Here is a 24,199-nt window from a genome sequence, read left to right as displayed (position 1 = left end):
GCAGTGCCAGCACATCCCCAGCACAGCCTCAGAGCAGGGTTTGGCCCATCAAGTGCCAAATGCCCTGGCTTTGGAAGAAGCTACTGGCACTTACAACTTTCTACAATGCCCCCAAGATTTCAAAAATACCACCCTGTGAGGCCTGCAAGTTGTGTCTCTGAAGGATGGAGATGGGAAACCATCTGCCAGCCCCTGCATTATTCTCCTTAATATTAACTTGTTTTCATGTAATTTTTGTTGGGAACAGTTACTATGAGTTTTTTGGTCTTAGTGCACATCTGAGCCTGATGATCAGAACTTTGCCAAAAAGTTCTTTGTCTTTTTTTTCTCCTTTGCCTCTAAACACTTGTGCATGTCCAGTCAGGGCACACCCCCAGTGTGAGGCTTGGCTTTCTAGAGTGCAAACTGGAAGGAATGAGTTTTGGTCTGCAGGGCAGTGCATCATTTGAGTACAATGACCCTTGCACCTTAGGTTGTGAGTAAGTTTCCACAGCTCAAAGGAGCAGTTCCAGCACTTGAGGAATCCAATGTTAATGTGAGTTTTAGGAAAAAAAAAAAAAAGGCTTGCTATGGCCATAAAATTGGAAAGTTCCATTTGCTCCGACCTTAAGTGCAGTTTCTCTCTACTTCCTAGGAACTCCTGGTGTCTTGCTCCTTCTGATGCTTACCATAGAGAAAGCATGCTCATCCTTATTCATCTTCATTGTCAAAAACCCAAAGAAGATTTGCCCTGTCTTTTGCAATAAATGTGCCTTCTAATCCTCCAAGTGTACACAGCAGAAATAGCTCCCAAACACTGAGGATCTTACAAGAGAAAATTGATTAAAGTGCATAAAAGAGGAATCTAATATGATGTTTTATTTTCCTTTCCAGTGTCCTCCCTCTGAGCAGTTTACTTTTTTAAGTTCAATTCCTGTTGCCAGCAGTGTGTATCTGCGTAACAGGGGCAGGCAGATGTGTGCCAGAGGTTTGTGCCCTGCCGTGAAAGACAGGTTAGAGGTCTCATCACCTGCCTTTGTGGTTGGAACAGAAAAGCCAGACCAAGGGCCACAAGGAAAGATGGTTTATTTCAGTGTACAGATGGGAATGGAGACAGGGAGGTGTGGGGATAAAATTTCCTAAGAACTTCGGGCTGCCAAGTGCAGGCAGGTTTTCAGAAGAGCTGAGCTTCTATTAGTAAGTAAAATAATGGGCTAATTTATCCAAAGAACTCTGGACAAGGGGAAATGAGATCTTTTGGGGATCTTGCCTCATGTAGTTACTATAACGACTTGGCTTTGGTGCTGAGTGTATGAAAATCCATCAAAGGTGGTTTGCCAAAAGTGATGCAGGGAGTCTGTGATACATCTGGGGATCAAATCCTCATGCCTGAAACAAAGTACATTATTCAGGCTTCTTACTTGTTTGGGAAGGACAAGATTTGGCTTAGCTGTCTTGCTTTAGAACAGCAGAAAAGAAGAAAGAAGAAAGAAAAAGAAAAAAAAAAAAAAAAAAAAAAAAAAAAAAAAAGAAAAAAGGAAAAAGAAAAAAGAAAAAGAAAAAAAAAAAAAAAAGAAAGCATCTCAAAGCAGATTGTGCAGATCCTTTGTGGCCTTTTGATGTTTCCTGGGGTGAGCTCTGTGACCAGGTTGGATGGAGCTCTGAGCAGCCTGGGCTAGTGGTGGTGTCACTGCCCACTGCAAGGGCTTTGGGACTAGATGGCTTTTACGGCCCCTTCCAACCCAAACCGATCTATGGTTCTGTGATTCTCTCTAAGAGGAAATGTTGTCAGGGCTGATATGGCTGTAACAAGGCAGAGACAGCCCCACCTCACCCTACTCACCCTGGACAGTGCAAAGGGCTTCAGGGCTCAGTACAGGTTTAGAACTTCCATGCACATTTCTTAATTTTTGAGCAAATTCCTTGGGGCTACTAGGTGAGATGAAGGCTTGGAGAACGCCTGTGAGCAGGTCAGTGAAGCATCTTACCTCAAGTCTTGTAATATCACATAACTTCTCTTGTGGAAAACAAACACAAAGCTTGAGCACTGGGGTGGTGCCACACTTTCTGCCTTTTTATTCAGAAAGATCTCTGGCTCAGCATTTTCTTCAGACAGGCTTTCACACTGCATCCTGGACAGCCACTTGGCTAGTTGTGACAGAGGTAATTGCAGGTAAGCAGCTGAAGGCAAGGCTGCAGTTCTGGACACATTAAAAAGAGACTTTTCCCCCTCCTTGCCACATGAACACACCCTGCCTTGCTGAAATTCTCAAGAGCTGTCACATGAAAACAGCCAAGGAGCCGCTGAGGCCATGGCACTGCAATTTCTGTCAGACCCACTCTTGTTTCCATGAACAGCAATCACTCCTTTTCCCAGAGAAGCAGCCATGGGGCTAGACCCACTCCCTTCCAGGTGGCTGGGTTTGCAATTTGCTTTCATGGCATACAGTGAAAAACCAAAATGACCGACAGACATTGGCTGTGCAATGGCATCTTCCAATTAACATGGCTCATTTCGCAGTCCATGGTCCTGAGGCCTGGCAGAGGCCCCTGGGCTCCTGCAATCAGGGGTGTGAGAGAAACAAGAAAACCACTGTCATTACCTAACAAGAACCATCACACCTTTCTCTGATTACCAGTATTTTTCTTAAGTTTAGGAGAGAGCTTTGCTGTTTTCCTCATTAGCCTCTATTTTCAGGACCTCTGAAACCCTATGTTCCTTTCCTTTCAGCCTGCATTTTCTCTGTTTTCTCCACAATGTGCCCAGACACCTCCATCTGAACAAGGATTTGTTATTTGTCTCATTGAATGCCCATTATAATTCTGTCTCATTGAATGCACCAGCTAAACCAGGGACTTCATGCTGACATCCTGCAGCTGGAGCACAGTGTGGGGCTCTCCAGCTGGGCCCCAGTGTGGGCTGTGGGGACACAGCTGCCTCACCTTGCTCTGCACCATGGGCTGCAGGAGAATCTGCTCCAGGGCCTGCAGCACCTCCTCCCCATCCTTCTGCACTGCCCCTGGTGTCTGCAGGGTTGTTCCTCTCACACACTCTCTCACTCCCCTCTTCCCTGTTGTTCCAGGCAGCTTTTCCCCTTCTTAAAGAATGTTATCCCAGAGGCACCACCCACTGTCACTGATGGGTCCATGGTCAGGGGCAGGTCTGTCCTGGAGTCATTTAATCCTTGGCTCCTTTGCAGAGTCCTGCAGTTCCCTGTGACCCAGCACTGCAGGGGAGCAGAGCCTGCCCCATTACAGGTGGTTTATGATACACTTTGGTTTATGATAGACTTTAGTTTATGATAGACTTTAGGGTTTGCCAGAACTACCACTCAACACAGCTTCAGAGGTTTCTGCCCTGTGAAATGAAGCTGATTGTTGAAGAAGGGCTAAGATGTGAAACTCAAACCTTCCCCCACAAGTATTCATTCCAGAAGGAGATGGATTTGAAGCTGCTCATCATGCCAGAGCCATGGCAAAGCCTGCAGGGCCTGGCTGTGGGGCTCAGCCCACACCAGCGTGTCCCTGCCCTTCCTCAGCACACCTGAACCTCCCCTGGACCTGCCACCTCCCCATGGGTGCCTGGGGCTCTGGGCAATGGGCTGTATCCCACAGAACCCCGAACGAGGGTGTTCAGAGTCCAAATGCCATTAACTGGGAGATCCTTCTTGATGGGTTGGGAGAAGCTTCCTCATGGTAGGGGGGAAGAGCTGCTGGGTTTGGAAAGGGGAAGCAATGCCCACCTAGGGCCAATGGCTGCCAGAGCCCTCCAGTGCCAGTCAGTGGGGCCTGGAACCCACTCTTTTCTCCTTGGGCTTGTAACAAAGGTGCCCACGCCTCATTTAAGGGGAAGCTCTTTGGTGGAATTGCCTGGATTAACCTGCAACTAACTGTAAATTTGTGTGATTTTAGCTTGTCATGTCATTTGGTGTTTTATGTTCACTGATGATCGTGATTGGTGTAATTTTAGAAATAGAACAGAACAGAAGGAAGCACTGCAACCTAGAAAGAAAATAATTCAGATGCATGAACCTAAATTCACTTATTTCCCCTGGGGTTTTCTTTATTTTGTTTTTAGGTTTGACAACTATCACAGTTTTGTGTCTTATTGTGCTTGATATGGTGAGGTGCTGGTTCAGGGCCTCAGTCCATGGAGCACTTTGACTAAAGAAAACATTTGCTTTCTTTTACAACAGAAGTACCAGATGTCAAAACTGTAGAGCAGAAGTGTGCAAATTGTGGTCTGTTACCATTCCCAATGGGCTCCTTTCCCCAAAAGCTTATGTTTTCTAGATCAAACACAAAATTTTGTGTGAATCCTAATGGAATATCTTTTAACAGTGTGGATTGGCAATATCACTTCTAGAAGATGTTCCCAATTCAAAAGAAATAGAAACTTTTTACTTCCAGTTTTCACTATATAAAAAAGGAAGAAAACATGCAAAATAAATGAGCAACGACTCAGTTCCTTTAACATGTAATTGCCCATCAACAATGTCCATTACAAAGTCTTCATCCCTTTATCTCAGAAGGAGTGGCCAGTGTAGGAGTTCTTGATGCTGCAAAATTGTACTTTATTGTACAGTTTATTGTGCAGTTTACTGTGCTTCACATTTCCTTTTGTTTGTTGCCCAATTCATACAAATGCTGACTGGAGTGCAAAACTGAATCCCTAAATAGGGATGTGTTTTATTCTGCAGGCTTTAATGGGAGGCAGGTGAGCACTGCAGCTTCCAGACCTCAGCCAGTGAATACAGAAATATCCAGCCTTGCATGAGGCTGCTGAAAGGGAATGCTCCTCTCACAGGCCAGGAGTGACTTGTTGCTGTTTATGCTTGAGAAACAGCCATTCCAGCTTGGAACCATAATGAAGAGAGAGAGGAAACTGCAGAGCTGCCTTTGTTTTGGAGGCAGAGTGTTCGTGGTCTGTACCTGCAGGGTACATCAGGCAGGGAGCAGGTCTGAGCTGCCTCAAGGCACAGGGGCAAAATGAAAAAACATCACCAATAAGCAGGTGTTTGACTTCCAAATGCTGGGTGCTGTGTCAGAGTCTAACTCTGGCAAAGGTTTCAGATTGAAATATTGGGGTTTTTTTGCAAAATAATGTGAACTTGAAGGAACTGGAGGTGAATTTGTGTTCAGCTTGTTGGCTTCTCTAGGAGAACAAAGGAAACACTAAACCCATCCCTCTGTTAGTACTTCTGTCCACACCCCAAAGAAACAGGAGTTATGTGGAATGCTGAAATGTCTTGCCTTGACATCTCAGAAATAAAATTCTAAATTTCCTCTATGTTTGTTTTTAAAGTGCTGTTTCTGTGTAAATTGAGCACAGGCTGACCTAAGAGATAAGCTAGAAATACCAAACCATGCATTGGGATCAAAAGCTTTCACTTAATTCAAAATTATTTTTGCTTTCCCTCCTCCCAGTTTTGTGTTTTTAGTTTCTCTGGAAAAATGGACTCTTTTCAGGTCAACCTGCAGAGCAAAGTCTGCTGGCCTCTCTTCCTCCTGCTGTTTCCTATTGAAACAGCTAAATGAAAATGAAAAATATACCCATCTGCAGCACAGAAACTTTCTTTGTACACACAGAATCCCCCATCCAGGTGCAGCAGGGATCACAAGAGAAGTCCTCTGTGGCAGACTGCAGCATTGTGGTGCAGTGGTCTGGTCCCTCAGTATCTGCAAACTGAGAGACCTGGGCTCTTCCTGCTGGAGCTTCCTCCCTGCCCCTGCCCTGGGAGCATTTCTCATGCCTGCTTTCCTTGTGGCGTGCCATGCAAGGGTGAGGTAGAGGCTGTAGCTGGAAAACATCAGTGGGATTGATGTTATGGCAATTACAGCAAGGAAAGCCACCTTGGGTGGAGTGAGCTGCTCGGGTGGTGGAAGGAGGAGTTGGTTCATGACCCAGAGGTAAGCTGATGGGAGCTTTGGGGACATTTTGTGTCAAGCTCAGGTGCACATCTCTGCCTGTGGCACAGATGCTTGGGATCTGCTCTGGTTTCAGCTGGGATAGAATTAGTTTTCTTCCTAATGGAGGGTACAGTGCCATGTTTTGGATTTAGTATGAGAATAATGTTGATAGCGCACTGATGTTAGTGGTTGCTGAGCAGTGCTTGCACTAAGTCAAGGAGTTTTCAGTTTCTCATGCACGAGAAGCTGGGGAGCCATGGCTGGGACAGCTGACCCAAACTGGCCCAAGGGATGTTTCAGACCACAGGATGTCATGCTCAGAATATAAACTGCAGAGAGCTTGCTGGCAGGGGTCAATCACCAGCAGGTGGGGAACAATTGTATTGGGCATTTCCCCTATTAATACTATTTTTTAAAAGAAAAAATTATTTCAGTTATTAGACTGGCCTTAACTCACAGATTTTGCCCTTTTCTGATTCTTCTCCCCATCCCACTGGGGAGGCTGGGGGCAGGGAGTGAGATCTCAATACTCAGTTGTTGGCTGGGGCTAAAGCACAGCAGGTTACCAATTTGCCCGCAAAACCCCAGGCTCAGGGGAGCCAGGGTGAGCCATGCCTCAGGGGAGCTCAGAGAGCTCAGTCTAAGCTCTGAGAAGCAGGCTGGCATCTCTGGAGATGCCTCAGTCCCCTGGGGAGCCTGCAGGCTGAGCTGGGCGCCAGGCTCTGAGCCTCTGCTGGCTGTTACAGACACCAGAGCTGTGCAGAAACACTCTCAGCTGTTTCTGGGTGACCCAACGAGCTGGGTCCCCAAGCAGCACCCACGAGCTGGGCTGCTGAGGGACAGCAGCCACCAGGCTGCTGCTGGATGCTCTGCTGCCTTCCCCCTGCACAGCAGGGCCCCCATGTTCCCCATGCTCCCGATCCTGCGGGCCAGGCTGGGAGGTCTGCCCGCGATTTTCAGAAAGGATGATTACATCTGCAAAGCACCCGGGATGAAGAGCGTTATGTAAGTGTAAGATAAGGTTATTTATAGAGCCAGGTTTTATCCAAAATGGAATTAAACTTGTGTTCCTGAAGCCTCTGCTGTCAAAGACAAATTGGAATTTGTCCGCTAGCTTTGCATTCAAATTATTTTTCTCAGTTCATCCCAAAGTTTAAGAATGTGTTTTATTTACAAATTATACATCTCAGAAAGTGAGGAAATCTCTTTTCCATCAGCTCTGAGGTGGCCATGTGAGTCTGGGCAGTGGCCATGGAAGCCTGGGCCATAGTCAAGCTTTGCGATCACATCAGCTGTGGCACTGAAGTACCATAAACCAGGAAAGGAAGGCAGAGTTTGAGCTGGGTTAAACAACAAAACCACAAATAATTGTCCTAGGCACAATATTTTGCTTGCATTTAACACTCTCTGTAGCAATCCATGAGCTGCAGGAGGGTTATATCCAGCTTATATCCCTGTTGGAGGTGGCACTAGTTCAGTGGGTTAATGTTTGTGCTCCCGCAGAACTACAGACCCTGTGACCTAGTAAAATCAAGCCTTATTAACTTAGAGAGCTTTACTTGAAATATTAGAATCAAATCCCTCCTGTCTGTACTTTTTACAAGCCATGAAAATGCAAATTTCTGGGATGCGTGCTGAAATCCATGCTAACAGGTGCTAGGAATATTGTTTTATGAGGTACAACACCTTGCATAGGTTAGTTTGTGGAGTTCATCTGCTGCCCCTCACTTGTCATAGTATCTAGCATGAAATTCCACACATGCCTTTTATTTAGGAAAGAACACAAAAGTATGTTATCTTATTCCTCTGGAATTTTCCACAGTTATTTAGCATGTTAGTTTAAGCATAATTGGTTAGTGGGCTCTTGAAATCTATATCTTAGCTGTGCTTATTTACATCAGGCTAAAAGTAGTTCATTTCAGTTGAGGTAAATGTGAAGCATTAGATTGCAAACGTACCTAATCCATCTCTCCTCCCCCATGACTAGAAATCCTGTGGTTAAAATAACACAGCCTCTATTCAGAGCACAAACTTAGAGCTGCGAGCAGGAGCAGGCTCGGGATTTAAACAACTCTCAGCAGATGAGTCTGTTCACGGGTCTTTCTCGGGTTTGTTTTTCATCCTACTTTTGATCCATGAGAGGAAGCCAGGCTCTCTCCTCTGGGCAAGCAAGGTAAAGATTTTCTGCATTCTGTCTATGGTTGCATGCGCTTGTAAAGGAGCTTATAAACATGATTGCAAAAAGGCTGTTGCAGAAGCAATTGTAAAAATGTTGCTGTTATAGAGCAAGAAGTGTTTGACAAATGGCTTCACAATCTTGAAATGTTAGTCTGGTGTCCTGGCTATTTCCACACGGCAGTGAAAGGATGGAATGATAAACCTTGCACAGAGAAGCAAGGAGCAGTGATTCTCCATCACACACCAGAGAAGCTGAGCCTGTAGGAAATAGCAAACCTGGGAACTACTGTCATCCAGCCAGGCTCCAGCAGAGCTGGCATTTTGCTAACTGCCAGGTACAGTCCCTCCTGGGTTTGTCCAGCTGCTGTAATCCCGTTTGGGAGACTGAGGCTGTGCTGGAGGATGGCACTGAGTCTGTTTACTGAGGATATGTTAACGCTGCTCCAGCGTGACTCTTACAGGAACGGCAGAACCGTGCTTTCAGGAATGTTTGGATGCGGCGTGCCAGATAATTAACTGCTTTTCTTTCCTCTCACTGCTTCCCAAGTCACAGGGGATGTAGAAAAGCATCATCTTTCCTTGAATCCTTATTTTATTTGAAATCCAGGAAACAAGCGTGATGTCTGTGCTAATGCCCGTGGAACTGCACTCCCAGTGCCAGGGTCTGTAACTCTCCCAGCCCTGTGCTGCTTTTCACCGGGGATCACGAGTACCTCACCAGCCCTCCTGCACCACGATGTTCAAACACAGAGGGTGGCACTGCTGGGGGGAATATGGAAACACCGTTACTCACATTTTTGCTTAATTTAAAATAATGCTGCCCCTCCCTGCCCCAAGGCACGGGACAGTATGATTGTACTTTGGGGCACTTTCTCCTTCCATCGGGGTAGCACAGACAAATGCTGCTCCAGGTGCTGCCTTTCCAGTACTGGAGAAAGCCTTGTTTTGCTCACAGAGATGCTCCCTTTCCCCTTCCTCTGCTTTCCACTCCTTTTTCCCTTCCCTGAGCAAGATGGACTGGTTTCCCATTGTCCTGTGTGCAGTCACTGGCCACCCCGGTCCCCACTGTCCCACAGCCGTGTCACTCCCCATGGCAGCGTGCTCTCCACTCCTGATCAGCCAGAGGAAAGAGGGGGACACACCAGGTCCTGTCAGCACGGAGCTGCCACGCTGTGGGGAAGCCTCTTAACTGGAAAAGGTGCCCTTGGCCCTTGAGCCAACAGTGCTGCTTGGTCCTGGGGGAGAAATGCAGCTTTTCACTTGGGTGCCCAGCTCAGGGAGGGACGAGCAGGGCTACAAGGAATACAAACACACCTCTTTTCCTGATTCTCTGAGCACACCGCGGCAGAGAGGCAGCTCAGAAAGAGAACATGTGCAAAACAAAGAAATGCAGTCAGGCAGGAACTATAAAATTCCAATATAGAAAGTGGAGCTGATGTCATTTTAACGTCCTAAGCGGTGCCAAGAATTCTAAGCTCTGTATCAAGATTCAGTGCAAAACCCCCACAAACTCACAAGTTGTTCTTGTGGAAAAATTAACTTTTATGGAAAATATGCATGGGAACATGCCAGAGGAGTGTGTTGTTTTATTTCTTTTATTAATTTTGAATACATTAGTTCAGAGAGCAATCCCATTTTAGCATCAGCTGCCTCTATCCAAGCAGCAGAAGCTCACACACACAGCTCACAAATACTGGAGGCGAGGGAGCTGTGTTTTCCTCTGTGATCAGTTGTTAGATGGAAAGATCTGCTCGAGTAGGAAGGGTGTGGGAAGGCTCAGTGGGATGACTGACTTAAAGCTTTTTTCCTGGTGACATATCTGAATCGTGATCAGATGCACCTGAATGGAGCAGCATCATCAGCTATTATAATGCTGAGTGCGTCAGAGGTGGGATTGCTGATAAAGGTTACTCATCTCTGTCCTGCTGCAGGACCGCCTTCGCTGCTGCTTGTAACTTTGTCAGACTTGAAAAGTTTAGGCTGAGCTCTTCCAACTTGATTGTCTGCCTTGGGATAAGTTCTTTTCTGGAAAATTTCAGCCAAAACTGTCCAGCCAGCTTTGTCCATTCCAAGAATGAGAATAGGGAAAAAGGAATTGTTGTCCAACTGGAAAAAAAAAAAAAAGAAAGGAAGAAACAGGAGGGGGGAATCTGATGATCCTTTTTTTGGATAGTTCTTAGCCCTCTGTGCTCTGGAGTTGAGATCTGAAATTTGGCAGCTTTCTGTTAGGAATGTGATTTTTTTTAAACTTTGTAAATCTCCTCCAATTTGGCTTAGTGATAGCCTTTGAAGGGAGAAAATAGCAACTTCTTAGGGATGTGCTAAGGCTGAGCAGTCAAAATCTACTGAGATTCCTTCCCACATGAGTGAGCTCAGCCCAGCATCCCAGCAGCTCCCAGGGCTGACCCCAGTGCTCCTGTGCAAACAGTCAGTGCTACCAAGTTTCTGCAGATCCTTGTTCTTCCCCACAACACAACAGGGACCCAGGTCCTCTCTCTGCAATCCAAGAGTCATCCCAGCTCGAGGAGCAGAATGAAGATGGGCTCTTTGTGTAATGCTGCTCAGGGCAGAGTCGATGGTCACTGGCAAGGCAGGCAGGGAACAACACTGATTCTTTCCTGTCACAGCCTGGTGGCAGACAGGGACCCAGGCAATGCTGGGCTAAGCAAAGACCTGGTACTTGGATGCTAAAGCTGGAGGGTTGCACGGGAATGGTTTGAGGAGTACATGGCACAAATGAGGAGTCAGGGGGCTTGGGAGCAGGTCAGAAAGGTGTGTGTCAAGGTGTGAGCCATAGGGAGAGTCCAGGCACACCAGAGTTTGATATGAAACCTCAGCTGCCCCATCCTTGGTCCCTTTTTGAGAATATGAGTGCTACCCCAGCATTGGCTTCAGTCCCAATCTCCCTGCAGGGTCTTCTGTGCCAGCTCTTGCTGAGGCTCTCCCCAGTCTGCAGCCAGTGGCTGGGCGTGCCCCACGGCCTGCATGTGCCATAGGGCCCTACTCCTGGTGTCCACTGCTGGGATGGGAGTTTGTGGGAGCTCTGCCTCCAGAATGTCCAGTGTGCCTGATGATGAACACTCCTGCACAGCCCCATGTCTGTTGGTCACCCTCTGGGGACAGCTGGGATGGGTGACCAAGATCCTGATAAAATATTACCTGGCGCAGTCAAGCTGTTGCTTACATGCCTTTCTCTGTTTCCAATTTATTAAAATGGCTAAAGATCCACCACCCTTGACAGAAGTACTAGAGCTCAGGGACACTTGTGAAGAACCCAGGTACTACAGGGAAATCTGTCCTTGTAGTTCCAAGTTTTGGGAAATTCAGTCATTTTTATAGAGGAGAAGTTGGGAAGAAAATAAAGCCTAGGACTGCACTGAACTCTAAGGGAAAAAACCAAAATTCTATAGAATATCTCCAGTGAAAAAAAGTCCAGCCAGTACCATGGGATAAAGCTGAGACCTCTGGCAAAATATTGTGTGTTCATATAATTAACAGTTGTACCATAACACATAGCACAAAGGAGGCCTAATTCTGGCTTTTCTTGCCTCATGGATTTTCAGTCATAGCAGTATTCTTACAGCCTATTTTTGTATGCAATGCATATGCAACATTGGAGACAGATGGCAAAATCTCAGTGCTCACTGTGATGTGATTTCCACATCGAAAGGTAGGAGCTGCAGCCTGCTTGTTTGCACTCCTGCTGCAGTGGCAGGGAAAGGTGGTTTTCCTCACTTCTTTTATGACTGTAGACTATGGAGCAACCTGGACAGCCCCTCCTTCCACAGAGACAGGCTGTGAAGTTTTGTCATCTTCATCAGCTCCTGTGAGCCCCATGCTCACATCAGGACCCAGCTCTGTGAGACTGTGCAGAAACAAAGAACAGAAGGACAGGAGCTGTGAGAACAGTGTGAGGAGATCAGAGCTGCCTACAGCCAGCTGTGGAGGGGGGAGGGAGCCCTAGGAAGCTGTGAGACATTGTTGGCCAGGGCTGCAGGCAGCGCTTGCTGCGCACGGACAGCCTTGCCTTAGTCAAGGATGTCACAACCAGGAGTTTTAAGCAGGGATTTGCAGGAGAACTGAAACACAAAAGGAAAAGGAGTGGTGGATACTTATGGGTTTCTGCTCCAAGGGTCAAGGTAGAAAATGGACATCCCTAAAGTTTGATGCTGAATAAGTATGGAGTGGAGTTGACAGTTGAAGGACCAGAGGCATTTATTGGGAATGTCCTTGTGGGAGCTGTCACAAAGTAAATAAATCCCGGAGGATGTTGCTCTTACAGCTTTGATGAGATGATTACAACTAGGGAGCAGCACCATGAATGAGGCAGCCAAGTCTGTGCATAAGATTTCTTGCACAGATCTAAAAGAGCTGCTGCCTTGTCATCTGGCACCCCAGCTGGTCCAGCCAGCTCCTCACACTGCACCCAGCCCAGGGCAAGAGTCAGGTCACCTCGTGGGTGCTAACCCAAAACCTTCACTGCTTGATGAATTGTTTGACCTACTTGAGGCTCAGACTCCACTCAGAGAATCCCATGCTCTTCCTACAGTTTTGGTCTGAATTAAACCAGTATGTACAACATAACTGGTTCAACAATCACAACACTGTGCCTTGGGACTTTGCCTCTGCTGGAAACTAAAGTACATGCAATTAATGCTGTGGTTCCTCAATGAACAAAATGGGTCTTTTGTGTAATACTATTACTCATTTGTTTCCAATTAGTTATGAATCATGAATTGTTTTGTCTGAGAAATTAATGCTATTTTTCCCCCAAATTATCAGTTTTTACCTACTTTGCATACCCCGATGTTTCCACAGATTCTGTGAGCCAAGCCCTCTGTCCTGATCCATGCCAGAATCTTGGGTTTCTGAAAGTAATTGTAGAGTAAGATTGAGGTCTTCAGATCCTGTGGCTTGAGAGAATCAAAATGACCCAAGACCTGAGAAAAGGTTGCTATTTTCCTGTAATTGCATTTCAAATATAAATCTGTCTTAATTTTATTCTGCTGTGCAGTGATGTGTGTTAGGGTGAAACATCCAAAAATCTGCTTACCAATGGATATACAGGTTTTGTCTCCTATCAAGGCACAGCCCTTTCTGAGTACTCTTGTAGTGACCATCTTGGTGACCCAAACAGTGTTCTCCTGTATAAATCAAGTCCTACTCAATAGAGGGGATCTGTTGATCTATTGATCAACTCTTCAAATGCATCCATGAAATGTGTCACTTGGGCTACGTGACCTTTACAGAATCCTCCAATTTCAGGGACACTTTGGAAAAGTGACTTATTATGTGCTGTATTGCCTTGCAACTCAGATGCAGAAAGGGAGTGAATACACAGTCATCAGGAAAGAAATACTAATTTCTGATAAGGCAAAAAGGCCTTACCTTTTTCAAAAGAAGGAAGCTAGCACAGGGTGAGGAAGATGAGCATTTCAGCCTTTTGCACTGGTGAGTTTGGGAAACCCCTACCCAGACACAAATTCACATTGACTGGATAGCACTGCCAGGGTTTGCACCCCATTGGCACAAGGCAGAAATCCCCTTATCAATAACTTCCCTCAGAGAAACAGAATCAAACAAAATGATGTTTGATCCACCTCCAACACCTTTGCTCATAATGGATTATTTTGGCCTCTTGCATATGTGTAATCAAATGCTGCTGCTTTTCACACGCAGTTCACTGTGTTTAAATTGAGAGGGATCTTGCTTAAATATTTATTTAAACAATAACATCCCTTGAGTTCTTTGTAAATTGCTGTAAAAAATTAACCCCAAACACTATTTTAAAAATTTAATTAAACTGGATTTCTGCCTGAGCACAGTGCTGTGGGCCAGTGCCTCCTTCTACCAGAGATGAAGATCCTGCAGCTCTGAAAGCCAGCTCCTGCTCCACAGGACTCATGGACCCAGCCCTCAAATTCTTCCAGCTGCTCCCAGAGTTGCAGAGCAGAGTTTCAGAAGTCATATTGGTTTTGCCTCAGGAACCCAAAAATCCTGTAACTTCCAGGAACAGGATCTTTTCCTGGATGCAGGGAAACTGCTCTATCTCTTCCTACTGGTACCCACAGACCATGGCTGAGGCTGGAAACACAGCAATGCCAACCCTATGCAGCTCACAACTGCTGGGCAGCATGAGGAAGCTGAGGCTGCTGATAGTATTTAAATTATAACTTCATAACCTGCAGTTCTGGGAATTTTCTGAGCAAAAGACCCTAAAAATACATAAACCACACAACATACTCTCTACTATTTGGCTGGAGTCTGCAAATCTGAGGACTCACTATCCCAAATAATTTTTTTTGTTATATATAAAAGAGACGATTCAAACTCTTCATTTAGCAGGCCATTTTCTTGAATTTAACTTTTGTTAAAGGTGTACTTACACAGAAGTGTAGGTAGCATTAAAGTTATCTCTTAAAATTTTGCACTAGATTAGCAATGTTGAAGTGGAGAAGAGCTACAGCCCTTCTTCTGCATTTTTAATTCCACATTCTTCCAGCATCTTGATGAATCAGTTATTGGCTAAATCAGTTATAGTCAACATGGATTTGGATGGAAATTGAGTTACTCACCAGCTAAAGTAAGTGCAAAGAAGATAATTCATTATGCTGCTCCTTAGCTATAATTGAAGCTCATCTCCTCATTTGAGGCTCTGTGTGGGTTTAATCATAGAGCTGAACTGGGGGAAAAATACCAAAGCTTCTCTGAATCATTTTTATTCTTGCTCCAGTTCTTTATCATTAATTACATCAAGACATATCTCCAAGGAGACAGAGTGGTGCCATCAGCCTGCTGCCGCTTAGGTCCCCCCAAAACCTTCACTTCTTTTGCTAAGTGCAATGTGTCTTTGGATGGTCCCTTGGGAGGAAGAGGCAGGCTGCATTTTGCTTGAGATCCTTCTTGTTCTGAGTGCAGATTTCAACAGACTAAATAAAAAGATACAGCCTTTTTAGCACTAGCACTAGAGGTGAAGCTGGGAGATCAATCAGCCTTTTCTTCGCTGAAGATGATTGCAGAAACAGTTTTGAACATCAGGAGGGTATTGAGCATTACTTTCCTCCCATGGTGAATGCAATATGTGGAATGTGTGCCTCAGACATACTTTCCTTTTTCCAGTCTGAATGGGAAAGACCTCCTTGTACTTTTCTCTCCATTAGGCAAGGCCATGGTCAGCAGCATGGATGAAGTACTACAGTTCAACAACTTCAAATCAATACTTCCTTACTTGTCTCTGTTCAGAGGAAGCACATTTTTCTCTCCATGGCTACATAGAGCCTTTATCCAGCTCTCAACCACCCAGACATCTTGTGTCAGTTTTAGGGTTAATTTCCTCCTTTTCGTTTCCTGCCATTATTTCCTCACAGCACCTGGAGTCGACCTTTGCCAGTGAATATGTCTGAAATAGGATTTCCAGAATAAAGGGGTTTTTAAGGTTTTTTGCCTGGATCAGTCAATATGAACAGCTGCTTGGTAGCTAGAAAGGGTTTTTTTCCTCTCCTTCCAAACTTTTGCCCTTCAGCTCTTGCATAGCCACTGGGCCTGGCAGTTCCACTTCAGAGGATCTGAGAATCATGCCTTTGTCCACAATAAGATCAGAAAGTGAAATTACAGAAAATTTTAGGGAACTGCATTGTCCTGAAACTGTTGTTTCAGACATGTCCAGGTTGCTTAACTCCAGAGAAACGAAACACTTTGAGAGTTCAGAACTGAAACAACTTGTTTCTAGTTTGAGCTGAATTAAAGCCTCTGACTTCCTCTCAGTTTGATGTTAATCCATGCCCTCTCTCTTGTTCTGTGGTGTCTCATGAGGGCTCTTGCCTGCCCATGGCTGTGTCTGACCAGCTGAGCTGCACACACACCTAACTCACAGCAATCACACTCCTGTGTCGCTCCACTGGAGTTTGGAATGCCCCTTTCACCAATTTTCTCAAGATCATACACACCTGTAATGGAAGGTACTCACCCAGAAAAGGGACTTTGGAAACGTGACCCCAAGGACTGCAGCAGGAATCTCATCTCGCCCCTGGGAACTGATGTAAGACCCTGTAAAATGTAAGACTGAGGAAACCAACCCTGCAGCATGACCTGAAGCTGTGCCAAAAGAAGCAAGCCCACTTATTTCACTGTGCTCATGCAAGGACTGGAGCTGCCTCCTGGACATGGTGATACTCACTTCCCAACTTTCACCCTCCTAGATCTGGAGAAGCAGCTTGAAGTGTGATGCTCCACATCTGTTCTGGCTGTCCTACCCACAAACCCAGCTGTTTCCTTCTGCCCAGTGAGTGCTGCAGGGCTGGGGACAACCTGGGCAGGGGGCAAAAGCAGAACCAGGAATTGTCACCACTGTACCAGGCACCCCTGCAAAGGTCTCAGATGTTTGCATGGCCAACGTCTGCTCTGGTTTAATTCAGCCCTGTTTGTGTGGCTTTGTGAGGACTGCAGCAGCAAGAGTCCCAGTGTTGAACTACTGTTATTTATTAGGTAGAATACTGCCCAGTCCTGAGCCTGAACTCTCCAAACTGAAGCCCAATATATACAGTCCATCTTGCCTCTCTCCAAACAGCATCAAGCATCAATCACAGCACTGTAAATTGTTTACACAAAGCTGCAGACATCATAACTTTTTAAATAACTCTCTTGTCGGTCAGATAAGTAAATATTTCGAAAGACTGTGAACATCGTGGCAAGCTGGAACTGCCCAGAACAGCTCCAAATGGATCCAAGCTAACAGGAGACCATATTTGCCTTGCCTTTGATGTTCCTGCTCCAAACTGGGCTGAGAAGGGATCTGAAAACAAGCCTCCCTGAGGGAAGCTTATGCAGTTTTAAAGATGCTCAACCTTCTGTAGAGATAACAGGAAGAAGAACGTGGAAAGAGTTTGCAAAGAAACTATCTTCCTGAAGCAGTAAATTTGAACTTGTGGGAGTCAGACCCTCCCCCTCCTTCTCCAGTTCCTCCTCTTTAAACCCAAACAAATCAAATGGATGCCAAAAAGTCTCTGCTGCAGAAGGGGTTGAGGGCTCGTTCCTGGGGCCATAGCTGGAGATTGCAGGGGGGATTTCTCTCGCTGTTGGTGGAATGGATGGTGGCAGCACCTTCACACAACCACCTCTTCTTGCAGGCAGCCCTCCCAGGAGCTCTGGCTGTCAGAAGGGGAATGGTGCTGGCTCTGACTCCCACAGTTCCACTGCCTGCCCATGGTAAGTCTCTGTGCTTTTGCAAACAGACCACGGCTGTCTGCTGCTATTGGAAACACTCGGAAACATGTTGTTCTGTGAGATACTTGTTTCCAATCATTTCCAACAATTATTTGGGATATTTTTCCTTTCAAGTTCACTGAGTTTTACCAGTTCACCTCCTTTTCAAAGGGATTGTGTTATATGCAGGAATGTGGAGTTGAAAGGACCAGAATTTTTGCAACAGGAATTTGTTTTGGAAGCAAGCGAGTTGGAAGGAGAGGAAACGGGCAGCCCACCAAGGGCTTCAGCAGGATTATCCCACCCTTTCAGCAAGCTACAGCCAGGGCAACTCATGAGCTGGGGCTGAGCCTGCTTCTGGTGGGGGTAGGGACAGACAAACTGCTCTCACCAGCAGTTTAATACAGCACAGGATCCAGTCATGTCTCTTGAAACCTCATCTGAAAATTCCCCTCAGGCACAGACCTCACTGATGTGAATCATAGAATCATAGAATATCCTGAGTTGGAAGGGACCCCCAAAGATCACTGAGCCCAGCTGTGGCAGCCACTCTCAGGTAGGAAAGGTTCAGCTGGGCGAAGCTGGCTCTGGGCTGCTGCTGTGGGTCACTGGGGTGCTGAGGAGGGCAGTGGTCTGCACAGCCCCTGCCAAAGGCCAGGCACACTGTCCATTACCAGATGAAAACCCATGGACTTGAGTCTGACCTGGTGCTGAATCAGTGACTCAGCTGTGTGTTTGGCATTTACTTGTTTGGTGCCTGACTGGCACCTCCTGGCCTGCATTTTTCTCTAACAAGGTTTTAATTCTTAGTCTTTTGAGATACTTCAACACCTCCCATTTGCTGGTGCATCTGGGTAGTTTTCTTAAAATATATGTTTCCTTGCACTGTGTGTATCACTTATTTAATGGCAGAGGCATGTGTGAGGCTGTCCATGTTTGCAAAAACTCAGGGGTTTCATCCCAGGGCTGAATCAAATGCTGCCAACACAGCACAGTGCAGACATAAATAAAACATAGCTTGTAGAGACCAACTGTCAGTGGTTCTCAACTCCTCAAATATCCATTTCTGTTTGTGCACAACCATACTTACTGGCACTCCTGCCTCAATATATTCAGTATAAACTGATGATTGATTGAGAAAACAGGTTAAGAAAAAGAAAAAAATTAAAAAAGAGCAATTTCTTACACAAGTGGGTGCATGTGGAGGGGAGATGGGAAAAGGGTGCAGAGGTGACGCTGACCTGGTGGCATACAGGGCAGCATGAAAAGCTGTCAATACAGTCAATATGTTCATGTCCCACAGGTGCAGAGAGGTTTCACACCTTGGAGTAAATGCTTCCTAATTCCTAAACACACATGATAGAAAAAACCAGCATGCAGAAGGAAACACATTCTGGTAACTTGCCAGAAGAAAAGGTGCTATTTTTCAAAAGAAAGCTGGAGACACTCCAGCTCTGGATTCATATCCAGCTCTAGCCTCCAGCCACAAATACAAACCTGCACTAATGCAGATACTGCTAAAGAGCCACCACTGTTGTGGTGTGTGTCACACACAGCTGTGTGGCATTGCTTACGTGGCTGTCACTGAGTGGGGTGTCCCAGTGTGCTGGATGTACCTGTGGGCACTACAGGAGGAATACCCTCCCACCCCTGGAGCCCCACGGAGGGACTCGCTCACGCTCTGCAGGACCCCCCAGTTCCCAGAGCCCATCTCAGGTCTGTCTCTTCTCCTCTGCTGGGGCTATGGGTGATCCATCTGCTCCACCAAACTCTGCCAGCCCTGGGGACGTGCCCTGCTCTCTGCTGAGGAGGTGATGTGTTGGTAATCTCTGCCAAAGGCTTTGCTGTGAGATAAGGTACTGTGCAGCTGGCTCTGTGGTAGTGTTCCTATTGACCAGCACCTACAACAGGAAGCTTGCAGTGGGTAAATTTGCCCTTAAATAAGTGTATTTCTTTTCCAATCTTCACTGCACCATGTCACTGTTTTTTCAACCGTTAGTGATTTTTTTCCCCTCTCTCTTAACATTGTCTGTGATTTCTGTATCAGGAGGGGGAGTATTGTCAGATCACATTCTCATGATGGGAGAGGCAGAAAATCCATTCTGTGTATCATGTGACCTTGGCTTGCAACTCCACAAAGGATTTCTTCGAGCCCTGCTCATTATCTCGTTTTATACTTTAAAGAAAAGTGAAAATGCTGGTGACAAATGGCCTCGTTTATCACATTTAATTGACTGACTATTCTTTTAAGCCTCCGAAACACACTTTGGGCCAAAGCACTGGGAATAGAACATGCCATTTACCCTGGTCTGCTGCCAGGTCACATTAAAAAATGTTCAGGACGTGTTTTCTAGATCAGTACATGGAGCGGGAGTAAGGCTGTGCACTCTCACCACAGAACACTCCCTCCTGGTTTCTAGCAACCATGACAGTGCCAGCCCTTTCACAAGCAAGCAGCAGAAATGAGCAGAAATAAGAATTTTGTGTGAAACTGTTGTGGGGAGGGTGAAGCCACTAAAAAATTGTATGTGAAAGGCATCAAGACTTCCCTGCTGACTAAGGGAGTGCCTAGAATGGGACTGTGAGGGTCTCCCTTCATCCCAGAACTAACAACAGAACTAACCAACATTTCAGTGACAGCTTAGGCAATGTGAAAATCAGTACCGTGCTTGTTGCAGCTATGGCAGGTGTTGTGCTGATTGTAGGTTGTGGAATGACAATTGGAGATAGGGATTGAAAACCCCAAAGATGCAGTTTGGGGGGGATGAGCTTTCCCCAGTGTCCCTGAGACAGGCTGGCACTGGCTGTGGGGGCTGCTGCTCAGCCCCAAGGGCCCACAGGTTGTGATGGGTCATGGGCTGCCCCAAATGCCCGCCTATAATGTCATACTGCTGCAAACAAAACCCCAAACATCACCAAAACCACACAAACATAGCCTGTAAGACATCTCTCTTCCCTCAGTTCAGCTCCCCTTGCTAGTGTGAGACTTCACCTAAAGATTTTTCTTATGGAAGGAGATGGTATTCCTCAAAAAAGGTGTATATGGGTATGTGCAGGAAGGTAGGCAAAAGAAACTGGGCTTGATTGAAGAACAGAAATCTAAAGAGAGAAAAAAATGTTTTCAAGCACATAAAGGGCTGATCAACAAGAAAATTAATAAACTGGTCTTTGTCCCTGCTGTAGATATCAGCCACATGCTAAAATTTCAGTCAGGGTGTGTACTGGGTCTGGCTGGGAGGGAGTTAAGAAAGACTTAATACAGATTTTAGGAATGTTTTTAATAGTAAGTGTAGTAAAACACTGAAATACTCAGTCTCAGGAGACTGTGGAGATTCTGTTATTAAAGGTTTTTCAGAACACGTTATACAGACATCTGTAAGGATTCACCTAGGCATGGGATGGAACGATGGACTGGAGCCAGCCTGAGTCCCTGGGGACTCTTTGCATGAAATTTTCATCACATTAATGTGAACACAAGACCCTTCTTATAGAGTACTAAAGACACCACCCTGTTTTTTCACAAATCCCTCCAAAAAGGTTTCAGTCTCTACTGAGCCTGTCTCCAGTTTGGAGATGGGAATGTTTTGACTCCTTTCCCCAACCCACTGTGAGACAAAGGGGCCAATGAACCCCAGAGTCACAGAAATTTTCTCTCCCCTCCTGTCCTCTGCTAACCTGGGACCCCTGACATGGAAAGGGCAGGGGAAGGACCCTTGTTCCAAGTGGTGCTGGAGTTTTGTGCCCTGGGAGAGCCATTCCCACATTGCTGCTCCTTCCCAGCACACAGAGGATACCCCAAAGCCCAGTGCCACCCCACAGCTGCTCACCCCTGAGCACACCAAGGGCCTTCCCAGCCCCTGACCACCCCCCTGAGCACTGGGGGCCCAGCATTGCATCCTGAGTAAAATATTGACACAAATCCCACTGTGCTGATTAGCCACCCCTCTAATCCCCGTGATGTCCAGCGGGGTTTGCTGGCAGAATTTGGCCCATGGCCAAAGAGCTCTGGGCTCCATGGTCCTGGCTCTGGTTGCTGGTGGCAGGAGGAGGCTGCAGGTGTGAACCTGCAGGAGGAGCCTGAGCTGGTGCTTTAGATACCCAGCAAGATTCACTGCCAAGTTTTGTTCATCTTTGTGGGAAAGGTGTTTCATGAAGAATGCAAAAAAAAAATCCTACCATGCAGTTCCTCTTTAACTACACAGCATACACATATATGTATATGGACATGGGTTTGAGGATATCTATGTGTAAAAATACATATATAAAGTATACTGTTTTCATGGTCTTTACAAGCACAGTTTCAGGGGATAAGACAAGGTACATGAGTGGTGGGGGGAGGAAAGGAAGAGATGGAAGGAGAGGAAACTGCTATTGTACACAGCAGCTCTTTTCTAACCCCCATTTTTTACACTGATGGAATGCACCCAGTGACTGTTTCTACTATTTAAGGAAAAAGGTTCCTATACAAAATCCTGTGGTTTTGAAGTGATCCTTTTATAGGCATAAAAAGATTTTTCCATATCCCTCTGTTTGATTTCTTTTCTTTTACTCAGACCTGGCTACTCAAATAGATATTTGCAGAATATCATGCACTGGAATCAGACACTTCATTCCTATTCTTGGTACTGGAGATCAAATATCCCTCCAATTTACCACATAAAGCCATGGGGATGCAAACTGAAGTCAGTTTAGCTGTAGGGCAGTGCAAGAGAGAGTTGAATTTCGTCCGTCACCCATCCCAAGGGATCTTGTGCTGGCAGTGACCCATCACAGATTTGAATGTGCTGTATGTTCCACAGCAGGTTTCCCTCTCCCAGGCTTCTCACTGGTGGTGAATATTAATGGTGTTTGTAATCTCATGATTTGGAATAAGAATATGTTAACCTTGAGTTAATAACACAGGGGCTTAGGCTGCATGTCCTAAACAGCAGTTGGATGCAATGCTCAGCCTGCACCTGGAGCAGGGACCTGAGAACTCATTTCACATGTCCCAGAAGTGGGAAATGTGGCATTCCCATCTGTTCAGGCCCAAAACATGGTGGGCACATCCAGGACAGTGGTGTGTGATGGGGCTGTGGTGTGGGCAGTCTGGGCTGTGTTTGTGGGCTCTCCTGGGCAAGGCTCGTGCAGGCAGCACACATCATGTGCAGGGTCTCAGCTGGGACACACAGCCCAAGGGCAGATGCTGAGCTGCTGGGCCCAGCTAAAATCCTGGCATGTGAAGCAGCAAAGCAAACCCTAGAGAATTACAAGCAAGTCCTGAGACACCTGAGGGTTCCCTGTCTCTCTCTTCAGGCAACAGTGTCCTTGGGGGAATTGGACACAAGGGCCAAGCTGGGGATCCAAAAGCAGCGCCACACAGCTCCATGCTTGTGAGGACCAACACAATCTTTAATTTGGTACTCAAGCCTATAGAGTCATATACTGTGCTGGAGGTAGGTTTTTTTGCACAAAACTACAAGCCAAGGGATTTACAGAGCTCCAGTAGCTACTCACTGCCAGATGTCTGTTATCACATACATATGCTCCACAATGGTGCTGGAGCTAATGCTCTCCTGCACCGCCACAGAGACGTGCCTGGTACCACCAGTTTGTGCCGACATAAATAACAACCTGTCCAAGCATCTCCCCTGCAACTGCTGGGGGAAGGGGCAAGGACATGTGTTCCAGATGGAAATACAACCAGGGGCTGTGCCCTTGGTGGCTTTGAGTTATGTAATTTTATCTCAATGCAACATGAGAGGAAGCGATTCCTCCACACAGTGCATCGTATTTGGCTGCTTGCTCACTTACTTTTTATGAATGTAGGAGGACTGGTAATAGGGATGATGACAAAACTACAGCAAAGCAGCTGAGACCCCAGTATATGATAAAAATTAACTTGCTATGTGGCTCCTCCTTGACAGATGAGGTATGCTCACTCATCCCTGCCTTAAAGTTATGTAAATCTCTGACTTCAGAGGAATAAATTTTGATTTACTCCCACACTGAATGAGTGGGAAATGCTAAAGCTGAATTTTGGATCAGTGGTACAGGTCTCATCTCTACAGGCTTTGAGGACTTTCAAGTTAAAAACACCTTTTTGCTGTATATGAGGTCACCACAGAAAATTCTGTGATCCACATATGCTTTCAGCTCATCTAGAAGGAACAAGTAAGGCCAGGCTGAAGATATATAGACAGAATGGGGATGAAAAACTAAGTGATGTCTGCCCACAGAGGGAAAACTCGTGGCACCCTCCCAAATTGTGGGTGGTCTATTGTGCATTGCTCTGGTCAATGAGAACATTGCACTCATACATGCAAACCTAATTTGAAAAAACAGTATTTAAACAAACAATGAATGTATTGTAACCTCATAATTCATACCCACTGAACCTCAGCTCTGTACTCCAGTACATAGTAGCCTTCTCAAATCCTGCAATTTGATTTTAAAAAAGGAATGCTGTGGGCGTTGAGTTAGTATAGAAGTACACAAGACCATTGATGACTCTGTTTTCATCTCCTCAGAGCATAAGGCAAGTAGGTGATTTATTTTTATTGGCACTGCTGGCAGATAAGCTTCCCCTATTACGAAGCTGTCATAGGCTGGGTGGGCTCCGGCTGTCCGTCAGAGCACACCCAGCAGAAAACCCAATTCAGAAATGCCATCCTCCTCAAGGATGGGCTGTGGAGGAAGGCTGTGAGCCCTGCTTCTCCCATGGCACTCGGAAATAGCCAGGAGTGTTCCGAGTCAACAAAGGACTTGGACTGTTGTTGATGTTTGTAAATGTCATGGCGTGGCACGGGACATTGCAACTGAATGAAAAATGCGCCAATTCTAATAACAGCTAAACCCTGAGACTGAAAAATATAAATCCTTCACAAAGATGCCAAGATCTGGTGCCACCAACCCCTTTTGCAAAGTGAAGCCAAGAAGAGCGAGCTGGGGC

General features: G+C 46.0%; 1 protein-coding gene across 2 annotated transcripts in view; it reads left to right on the top strand.

The window, feature by feature from the left end:
- Positions 1-7,923: 7,923 nt before the first annotated feature.
- JCAD (junctional cadherin 5 associated) overlaps positions 7,924-24,199 on the top strand; it is a 59,530-nt gene continuing 43,254 nt past the window's right edge. The window contains exons 1-2 of one of the 2 annotated variants that reach the window (XM_030943119.1): positions 7,924-8,062; positions 17,193-17,271. The gene's annotated coding sequence lies outside the window, so the exon portion shown is untranslated. The remainder of the gene's footprint in view (positions 8,063-17,192; positions 17,272-24,199) is intronic. The other variant, XM_030943118.1, reaches the window with a different exon arrangement.

This window comes from Camarhynchus parvulus, chromosome 2 (genome assembly GCF_901933205.1).
Source record: "Camarhynchus parvulus chromosome 2, STF_HiC, whole genome shotgun sequence".
Classification (NCBI taxonomy): Eukaryota; Metazoa; Chordata; class Aves; order Passeriformes; family Thraupidae; genus Camarhynchus; species Camarhynchus parvulus.
The sequence above is the reverse complement of the archived record's forward strand: the minus strand, read 5'-3'. Positions and strand labels throughout refer to the sequence as shown.